This window comes from Moschus berezovskii, chromosome 6, assembly GCF_049115385.1.
Source record: "Moschus berezovskii isolate FMDL1 chromosome 6, NW_MosBer_1.0, whole genome shotgun sequence".
Taxonomy (NCBI): Eukaryota; Metazoa; Chordata; class Mammalia; order Artiodactyla; family Moschidae; genus Moschus; species Moschus berezovskii.
The window spans coordinates 119,979,883-119,988,212 of record NC_142465.1 but is presented as its reverse complement, the minus strand read 5'-3'; positions in this window follow the sequence as shown (position 1 = coordinate 119,988,212).

Genomic DNA, 8,330 nt, shown 5'->3' with positions numbered 1-8,330 from the left:
CCGGTGGCTGGCCGGTGACTCAGCCCCACGGCTTGGTCTGAGGCCGCGGGCCCTGCGGTGTTTCCAGTTGTGGAGAGGGGCGGACAGCTGTTTATTTTCCTTGCCATTCAGGGGGGGCGGCGGGGGCGGGGGCGGAGGGAGCTGACCCCGCTGGTTCTCACACGGGCATGGGCTCCCCAAGCCCCTGAAAGGAAGGCGGCCCTGGGGACAGGCCGCCAGGGCTTGTGGGGCCAGGGCCTCCCCGCCGCACTCTGGGGGCAGCCAGCCAAAGCCAACTCCACAGGCCAGTTCCTGGAGCAGGGTGTTGGGGTTTCCGAGGTCGGGAAGGAACTGGCAAGGCCCGATCCATGATGTCACCGGCTCAGGCCCAGCCCTGGCCCCGGCCCCGGCCAGGCCCCCACCTCCCAAGGACGAGGGGCACACTGGGGTCTGTGCAGAGCCGCCACGGTGGGGCGCCCAGGGTTGGGACAGACTCAGGGGCCTGTCCCAGGGTGGCCTTGCCCATCCCTGCCCCTGGACACTCAGGACATCAACTTGGGGGCCCCCCGGGAGGTGGGGCCCAAGTCCCCTGTCCCTGGGCTGGGCCTCAGGGGCACCGAGTGGGAGTTTCCCGAACCAGGAGATGATCCTTCCAGGATGCAGTGATTCACCCATCCCGGCAGGCTCGGCGCTGGAGCCCCATGGAGACAAAGACCCCCACCCGGCCCGGGGCCCGAGGTGTGGGGTTAGGGGGCCAGGCGATCTGCAGCCTAGATGTCCCCTTCGCAAGCTGCCCCCCGACCCTGAGTCGAGGACCCCTCCTGGTGGGCAGAGGGTGGACGAGAGGAACCACCTTCCTCTCCTTTTCTGGGGTTTCCAGTTTTCCACCGCAAACGCTATTTTTTCTGGAACTTTTTAATGAAGCATAACCCACAGGAAAGTGGACGCAGCTCGACGATTTTCACAAACCAAACCTGCACGTAAGCGTCCGCAGGCAGGGACAGAGCAAGGCCGGTTCCCAGAGGCCCCGGAGCCCCTCCTGGCTGCGCTCCCCTCCCTGGGGCCTCGCTCCTCACTTCCCGCCCGCTTAATCCCCGCAGGGAGGGTCACACGGCTTGTCCCTTCGGCTGTCTAGATGCTGTGTTCAGCTCTGGGTTTGTCAGGGAAGATGACTGCGTGGGGTGAGGGACGTGTGAGTTACCTGGATTGGGGTAATCACCGCCCCGCGTGTGCTTCATCAGAACTTCACGTGATACATCTCAAAGAACACACTTCTTGGGTCTGCGGTACCTCAGAACAGCCGGAAACGAAAGCGCACATCAACAAACAAAAATGGTGTTTGCAAGGTATTGTGTGTGGCTGGAACTCACATCAGGCTCCTTGCCCCCGCCCTTTTTCTGTTTTTTGGCTGTTCCGCCTGAGGGATCTTCCCCAAGCAGGGATCAAACCCACGCCCCTGAATTGGGAGCACAGAGGCCATCAGGGAAGTCCAGTGCTCTATTTTTCTTAAATAGACTTTTTAGAAGAGCAGTTTTGGTTCACCAAAACAATTGAGGGAAACTACAAGTTTCCCTTACACCTCACGCCCCATGCCTTACAGTTTCCCCTGTTGTTAATATGTGCAATTAGTGAGGTACATGGTTACAGCTGACGCGCTGATGCATGTTTGTCCATAGCGGACATCAGGGCTCACTCGGTGTTACACACTCTATGTGCTGTGCCGTGCCTGCTAAGTCGCTCAGGCGCATCTGGCTCTTTGCAACCCCGTGGACTGTAGCCCGCCAGGCTCCTCTGTCCATGGGATGTCCTAGGCAAGATACTGGAGTGCGTTGCCATCTCCTTCTCCAGGGAAACTTCTTGACCCAAGAATCGAATCGGTTTCTCTTGTGTCTCCTGCATTGGCAACTGGGTTCTTTACCACTAGCATCACCTGGGAAGCCCAGATACAATCCACAGGTTTGGATAAATATATGAGAACAACATCCGCCCTTCCAGGATCATACAGGGCACTTCTGCTGCCCGAAAGTCCTCTGTGCTCCAGCTGCTCTCATCTCGCCTTCTCCCGAACCCCTGGCGACCACTGGTCTTCTTGCTGTCCCCATAGTTTTGCCTTTTCCAGAATGTCGTAGGGTTAGGCTCATGTAGTACGTAGCCTTTTCAGTGACAGACTGTATTTTGGGGCTCTAAAATCACTGTGGACGATGACTGCAGCCATGAAATTAAAAGATGCTTGCTTCTTGGATAAAAGCTATGACCAACCTAGCCAGTATATTAAAAAGCACAAACATTAGTTACCAACAAAGGTCTGTCTAGTCAAAGCTGTGGTTTTTCCAGTAGTTATGTATGGATGTGAAATTTGGATCATGATGCTTTTGAACTGTGGGGTTGGAGAAGACTCTTGAGAGTCCCTTGGGCTGCAAGGAGTTCCAACCAGTCAATCCTGAAAGAAATCAGTCCTGAATATTCATTGGAAGGACTGATGCTGGAGCTGAAGCTCCAATACTTTGGCCACCTGATGTGAAGAGACTCATTGGAAAAGACCCTGATCCTAGGAAAGATTGAAGGTGGGAGGAAAAGGGGACGACAGAGGATGAGATAGTTGGATGGCATCACCGACTCGATGGACATGAGTTTGAGCGAACTCTGGGAGGTAGTGAAAGACAGGGAAGCCTGCCGTGTTGCAGTCCATGGGGTCACAAAGAGTCAGACTGGACAACAAGCCTTTCAGACTGGCTTCTTTCACTCACTGACATACACTCAGGGTTCCTTCCTGCATGCCTTTCTATGACTTGATAGTGCATCTCTCTTTAGCGCTGAAAGCTATCCTGCTGTCTGGATGGACCACAGTCTGTGCATCCACTTGCATGCCAAAGAACATCTTGTTTTCTTTCAACTTTGGGCAATTCTGAATAAAGCTGCTGGAAACATCCAGGTGCAGGGTTTTATGTAAATGTGTTTTCCACTTCTTTGGGTAAATACCAAGGAGAGTGAATGCTGGAACATATGGCAAAAGTACGTCTAGCTTTATAAGAAACTGCCAAACCCTCTTCCAAAGTGGCTGCACCGATCTGCATTCCTGCCTGCAAGGCGCAAGTGTTCTGGTGGTTCCACGTCCTCGCCAGCCTTTGGAGCTGTTGGAGAGCTGGATTTTGGCCGTTCTAATGGGTGTGTATTGGTATCTCATCACTGTTTTGATTTGCGTGACGACGAGCATCATTTCATATGCTTTATTGTCCTTGAGGTGGGTTATGAAACAGCCATTTCATGTGCTTCTGTATCATCTTTGGTGGGGGTGCCTTTCCAGACTTCTTGTCTACTTTTTAAATTAGGTTGCATGCTTTCTTTTTGTTGAGTTTTAAGTGGTTTTTTTGTATATTTATTTTTTGCGTGTGTATTTAGGATACCTGTCTTTTATCAGATTTTTAAAGAGATTCTTTTTTTAATTAACTGTTTTGGCTGTGCTGGCTCCTTGTTGCTGCATATGGGCTTCTCTCGTTGCAGTGAGCAGGCTTCTCATTGCGGTGGCTTCTCTTTTCGCAGAACATGGGCCTTGGGGTGGCCAGGTTTCAGTAGCTGCGACACATGGGCTTGGTAGTATGGAGTCTGGGCTTAATTGTCCCTCAGCACATGGGATCTTCCCAGACCAGGAATCCAGCGCTTGTCCCCTGGTGGATTGGGAAGCCCTGTCAGATGTGTTTTGCAAATATTTTCTCCCAGGCTGCGGCTCGTCTTCTTCTCTTGACGTTGTCTCTCACAGAGCAGAAGTGTTTCATTTTAATGAAGTCTGGCTAATCAATTATTTCCTTCATGGATCACACCATTGGTACGATATCTGTAAAGCCACGGCCTTTATCAAAATCATCTCGGTTTTTTCCTGTGCTGTTTTCTAGGAGTCTTGTTGCTATTGCTGTTCAATCGCTAAGTTGTGCCTGACTCTTTGCAACCCCATGGACGATAACATGCCAGGCCTCCCTGTCCCTACTGTCTCCAGGAGATGCTCAAACTCATGTCCATCGAGTCAGTGATGCCATCCAGCCATCCCATCCTCTGTCGTCCCCTTGGCCTCCTGCCCTCAGTCTTTGCCAGCATCAGGGTCTTTCCCAGTGAGTTGGCTCTTCGCGTCAGGTGGCCACAGTACTGGAGCTTCAGCTTCAGTTTCGGCATCAGTCTTTCTAATGAATATTCTGAGTTAATTTCCTTCTCCTTGCAGTCCAAAGGACTCTCAAAAGTCTTCTCCAGCAGGAATCGAATCTGGGTCTCCTGCAGTGCAGGCAGATTCTTTACCATCTGAGCCACCAGGGAAGCCCAGGAATCTTACGGTTTTACATTTTACGTTGAGGCCTATGATTTTGAGTTACTTTTTGTGGAGGGTGAGGTCTGTATCTAGACTCTCTTTGCGTGTGACTGTCCAGCTCTTCTGGCCTCATTTGTTGGAAAGACTGTCTGTTGTTCCAGTTGCCTTTGCTCCTTCATCAAAGGTCAGCTGGCTGCATTCATGGGGGTCTATTTCTGGGCTGTCTATTTTGTTCCACTGACCCATTTGTCCGTTCTTGCACCAGTACCCCGTGTCTGGATTACTGTAGCTTTACACCTTTGTGTATTGTCCATCACTGTAGCTTTCCGGTGAGTCTCGTGTAACACTCCAAAAACCACCAGTCCTATTTTTAAGAGGTGTCAGGGGAGGAAGGACTCTGCCTGCAGCTGCCCTGCCCTTTGGGGTGTCTGCTCCGCTCACCCCCTGGTTCCTGGCAGTGCCCTCCAGGACACAGAGGACCCTTGGGTGTCAGCACAGGGGGGAGGGGTCCCCTCCTCATCTCGCCATGGTTGGTCAGTTGGGTTTTGTTTCTCAGGCCTGTGGCAAGTGTATGTACATGGAGGGTTTGGGGAGGGGGAATTCCTTGCTGCGGTTTAAACATTAACCATTTTATCAGCCAGACGAGGCCTGGGGGCACCCGACGTGGGGTCCCCGTTCCTCCGAGGTGGACCTCTCCCCCTGATGGCTTCCCATGGCCACTCTAGAGAGGACTCCCCATCAATGTGACTGCAGGCTCGGAGCAGGGAGGGGAAGGGCAGAGGAGGGAACCGAGTCCCTGTGGGACCTTGGCAGGTCACTCTCTGAGCGTCGGTTTCCTCACCTGCCTCAGCCCTGCCCAGAGAGGGAGTGAGGTCTGGTCAGGCAATGGGCAGAAAGCCCTTTGCAAACTGTAAAGTGCCAGGCAGACCTGTGAATGCCAAAGTCAACTGGAGCGTGAGCAGGCAGCCCAGGGAGGCGGTGGAGAGGGACCGGAGGGGAGCTTTGAGGTGCCTCTGTTCCTAAGTCATAGGACTCTCCCTGTCCCCCGAGGGACAAGGGGTGTGACGTGCCAGGCACACGTGAGATGCAGGAGTCACGGGGGGCCCCAGGCCCGGTTCCTCCTGCCTCCCCGCACCGGCTCACTCAGAGGCCGGGCTGCCCACCTGGCGAGGATTGAAACAACCCGCTGGGGCTTGGTTAAGGAAATTTTAAGAACTAAGACTGGAGCCGGAGAAAGGGGTGTCAGCTGGGCCTGGGCGTGTAGACTGTTCTCCGGGCAGTGGGAGCCATGGAAAGTTCCAGGGCAGGGAGGACGTGGTGGTGGAGGGAGACCGCTCTGGTGGGTGGCTGTCATTTACAAGCCCCTCTCAAGATGTCCACTCTCTTGACTAAAAGAGCACATTCAAGGCTCTGGAGGCGTCACCGAGTCGAGGAAGTGAGGCAGCCCTGGTGGGTGTGGGCTCCCGGTGGGCTCCTCCCCAGGCCCAGGCTGTGCTCCCGGGTGGGGAGTGCAGGGCCTCAGGAACCGTGGACAAGCCCTCCTCACAGACCTGGAGTTGAAGCCAGTCCAGCCCAGGGCGGAGCCCCATGGCCACTAAAGGGCGCACAGCGCCCAGTAGGCCTGGCAGAATCATCTGTCAAGTCCAGCGAGCCCCCCAGGCTCCCGAGGAGGATGTTAGAAACTGGCCAAACCAGTCACCGGTGCGGGTTTACCAGCAGCTGCACGGGCACAGACCACAAATGTCTGCCCAGACAGGGCCTCCGTCTGCTGGAGACCTGGTCTCAGCTCCTCCCCTCCTGCCAGTCTCCTCACCTTGGCCCCCCAACCTCTAGCAGCTCTGTCTGACCTCAGAGTCCAGCTGGGTCCTTGCCTCTCTTCTCTGCCGGGCCAACTCTCATCTCCTGAGACAAAGCTCCAGCTCCCCTCCTCCTCCAGGAAGCCCTCCCTGCTTCCTCACCAGGCAGGGCCCTGATGAAGGACACCCAGGATGCCATGCCTGCCAGAAGGTCAGGAGGGCTTCCTGTAGGAAGTGATAATGGAGCAGAGGTTTAAATTAAGAGGCAATAAGAAGGAGTTATTGAAGACAGTCAGGTGGGCCTGACACTGGCCATTCACATCTCTATGGAAACAAGCAAGGTAGAAGAACAGTGGTCAAGAAGGTGAGTCCTGGGGGCTTCCCAGTAGCCCAGTGGCTAAGACTCTGGGTTCCCAGTGCAGAGGCCTGGGTTCAATCTCTGGGCAGGGAGCTACATCCCACTTGCCTCAACAAAATCTCAAGTGAAGCAAATAAGACCCAATGCAACCAAATAAAGAAGAAAGTGAGTTCCGGGGACCCTGCTGTGACCGTGGCCTCAGACAGGCTACTCAACCCCTCTGTGCTTTGCAAGAGGAGAGCGAGCCATGGCTGGGCTGTGGGCCCTGAGCGGTCCTCACATGGCAAGAGGGGAGCTCCAGGGTGGGTGGGGAGGTACAGTGGGAAGGCGGCTCTGAGCGGTCCTCATGTCACAGCCGCTCCCCAGGGCAGGATATGGGGCTCCACGGTGGTGCTGGCTGGGGGCTACAAGACCCCAGGGGTCTGTTCTGGGGTGCCCCGGGGTTTGGACACACCGGCCTCCTGGGGTGAGAGCAAGGACATGACCAGGGTTGTTGCCACTGGGGAAGGAGGCCAGCAGGGCCCTGCCCAGAGGTGGCGGTGCCTTGGGGATGTTCCAGTGCCTAAGCTGCTTGTCCGCACCCTGATGTGGTGGCACCGTGGCCATCCACCCACGGCCCCGTGCTCTGGGCAGTGTTTCCTGCGCTTCCATGACCACCGAGCCCTTTTACGGTCCAGCTGTCGTGCCTCGAGGGGTTCCGTGAAGCACAGTTTGGGAATCACCAGGCAACACCCACTTTCATCACCGCTGCCGTGAGAGCAGTTGGAAGAGCTGGAGGCAGAGGCAGCGCGGCCCGCGGGGTGGCCTCCCACTGTGGAGCCTCCCTGTCCAGCCTGCCCCTGTGCCCCCCCCGCCTCAGGTTCCCCACCTGTACAGTGAGACCCCCGAGCGCTCACGCTCTGGGGAGCCCCTGTCCTGGGGCCTTGGGCACATGGTGCAGGAAGGGACAGGGTCCCAGTGGAGGTCACTCACACTGGTTCAGACCCTGTGGAGGAGCCCCAGTCCTGCCCACTGAGACCCAGAGTCCCAGCCGCCTGGAGCCAGGCCCAGACAGGGAGGCGCAGGAAGAGGCAGGAGAACCAGGCCCCACGGCTTAGAGGGGCCGCCTGGCACAGGCAACTTGCCAATAGGCAGACGGCCCCCGAGGGTCACTGTGGGCAGAGGAGCCCCAGAGGGCCAGTCGGGACTCTCTCAGGAGACACTTTGTGCGACACAGGCTCCTGGATCCAGGTGTTGGGGCCCCGTCAGCTCTTCCCGCCTCTGGGCCTCAGGCTCTCATCCAGAAGCGAAAGCTGCAGAGGTTGGGGTGGCCGTGGGTGTACCGACAGGACTTCAAAGTGCACGGTCCAGGCTGTGGCTGACGAGGAAGAGGGCTCTGTGCCCATTTCACAGACGGGAAGCTGGTCAGGAGAGCCGAGGCGGGGTCTGGGGCCAGAGCAGTCCGGGAGGCCCTCGGGATCAGGCACCCGCTCCCAGCACCCGTCAGCTATGTGGTGGGTGCTGAGGAGGCAGCCGTGAGCAAGACAGACCAGGGAAGGTGCCGCCCGGTCCTGCCACTCCATCACAGCCATGGGAATGGACTGAGGAGGCAGGGGCTCTGAGGAGCCGTGGTCAGGGACCCGCAGGGCGGCCAAGGCAGGAGGGACGGATGGCCGGCCATTCCAGCGCAAGGGGCCCTGTGTGTGTGGGTAGTGAGCATCACCTGCTGGGAGAGGCCCGAGAGTGCCAGGGAGGAAGGCCGGAGGCTGGGAGTAGGCGACGGGGTGTGCGGGCGGGAGCGGTCGGTTCTAGATGCCGTACCCGGGGGAGGCAGAGGCGAGAGGATCTGCCGACAGATGGACTCAGGGCTAGAGAAAGAGGAGGCGGGGGTCCGAGGTTTCGGTCTGAGCTCTTGTGAAGCAGG